The sequence below is a fragment of the Prionailurus bengalensis genome, chromosome B2, assembly GCF_016509475.1.
Source record: "Prionailurus bengalensis isolate Pbe53 chromosome B2, Fcat_Pben_1.1_paternal_pri, whole genome shotgun sequence".
Lineage (NCBI taxonomy): Eukaryota > Metazoa > Chordata > Mammalia > Carnivora > Felidae > Prionailurus > Prionailurus bengalensis.
Genome location: NC_057349.1, coordinates 2,220,441 through 2,222,595, shown reverse-complemented (window position 1 = coordinate 2,222,595; position 2,155 = coordinate 2,220,441). Strand labels below are relative to the sequence as shown.

General features: G+C 41.2%; 1 non-coding gene across 1 annotated transcript; it reads right to left on the bottom strand.

Annotated features, from left to right (window-relative positions):
- Positions 1-1,213: 1,213 nt before the first annotated feature.
- TRNAE-CUC lies at positions 1,214-1,287 on the bottom strand. The gene has a single exon. It is a non-coding gene; the product is annotated as a tRNA-Glu (tRNA).
- Between the last annotated feature and the right edge of the window lie 868 nt (positions 1,288-2,155).

Here is a 2,155-nt window from a genome sequence, read left to right as displayed (position 1 = left end):
CTGTACCCTGCTTCAGACTGTGTGTGTGTGTGTGTCTCTCTCTCTCTCTTCCCCTCCCCAGCTCATGCTCTGTCTCTCTGTCTCAAAAATAAATTAACATTTAAAAAAAATTCTCTGGCCTCACCTGGACAGGGAAGATGGTCTTTGAAAGATTTGTCCACCCTCTTTACCACCGAGGTAACACCCTCTTTACTACCTGGGAGGTAGTCCACCCAGGTTACCGGCTTCTTGACTAAAGTAAACTTTCCTTTCCCACAATCACTTGCCTCTGAGCACAGATTTTCCAGCAGCGAGCAGCTGACGCTAAGTTTGGAAATGTTTCTCCATCTGGTAACATTAATAGAAATTTGTCCCCTGCTTATAGAATTGGGGAAAGTACAAGTAACTGGAGTCTAACATTTTTTTTTTAATTTTTTTTTTCAACGTTTATTTATTTTTGGGACAGAGAGAGACAGAGCGTGAATGGGGGAGGGGCAGAGAGAGAGGGAGACACAGAATCGGAAACAGGCTCCAGGCTCCGAGCCATCAGCCCAGAGCCTGACGTGGGGCTCGAACTCACGGACCGTGAGATCGTGACCTGGCTGAAGTCGGACGCTCAACCGACTGCGCCACCCAGGCGCCCCTAACATTTTTGTGCCTTGGTGGGGCTGCTGTTGTTGTTGGACTTAGCAACTCAGGAAGTTTATGTGTCCTCTAATCCCTGGTGTGGCTAGTTCTAGTAGTGGTCTAAAAAATGAAATGCTTTTTTAGGGTATGGCTCAGTTGGTTAAGCATCTGACTCTTGGTTTGGGCTTAGGTCTTGATCTCACCGTTTGTGGTGAGATCTCAAGCCCTGCACTGGGCTCTGCTTATAGTACGAAACCTGCTTGGGATTGTCTCTCTCCCTCTCTCTCTCTCTGCCTGTCCCCTGCTCGCTCTCGCTCTCTCTCTCTCTCTCAAAATAAATAAACTTAAAAAATTAAATGCTTTTTTTCCATAGTAGGAAGTTAATGCATAATAAAGAATATTTATAAGTGAAAAATCAAGAAATAGCAGTGTTAGTACATTATAAATATAGAGGTTAATATGAAAAGTAAAAGGAAAGAGTTAACTGGATATCTCTAGGGAATAGATATTGGTAGGGAATGGAGGAGTGAGGCCTGGTGTTTTTCACACCATAAAACTAAGCGTACTATTTAGTTTTGTTAACTTTTTTTTTTTTAAGTAGGCTCTATGCCCAACATGAGGCTTGAACTCACAACCCTTGAGATTGAGAGTTGCATGCTCTACCAACTGAGCCAGCTGGGCGCCCCCAACATAATAAATTATTTTTCAGTTTATTTATTTATTTTGAGAAAGAGAGAGAGCATGCAAATAGAGAAGGGACAGAGAGAGAGGGAGACACAGAATCCGAAGCAGGCTCCAGGCTCTGAGCTGTCAGCACAGAGCCCACTGGGGAGCTTGAACTCACGGACCATGAGATCATGACCTGAGCCAAAGTCAAACGCTTAACCAACTGAGCCGCCCAGGTGCCCCACCAACATATTTTCAAGATTCATTCTCATTATTCATCTATTAGTAGCTTCTTTTTATTTCTGAGTAGTATATATTGCATGAACATTACACTATTTCACTCTCTATTCTCCTATTGATGAACATTTGGGTTTTTCCAGTTTGGACCTATTATGAATAGAGCTGCTGTGGACTTGTGTTTTCATATGTCTTAGGTAAATGTCTAGAAGTGAGATTACTGGATCAGAATGTAGGCATTATTTAACTTCATTAAAAATTGCCAGTTGTTGAAATTAGCATACCATTTTAACTCCCACTAGCATTGAATAACAGTCCCAATCACTTCATATCCTCACCAGTACTTGGTGCTGTTAGACATTTTAATTTTAGCCATTCTAACGGATATGTAGTGGTTTTAATGTTTTGTTGTGATTTTTGTTATATTTCCCTATATGACGTTGGGTACCTTTTCATGTACTCATTGGCCATTCAAATATCTTCTTTTGTACAGTATCCGCTCAGATCTTTTACCTACTTATGTTAGTTTGTCTTATGATCGAGTTGTGAGTGTCCTTTGCATACTCTGTATACTAGTTGTCAGAAATATGTATTACACATGTTTTCCAGGCTGTAGCCTCTCTTCTCACTTTTTTTTTTAATTTTT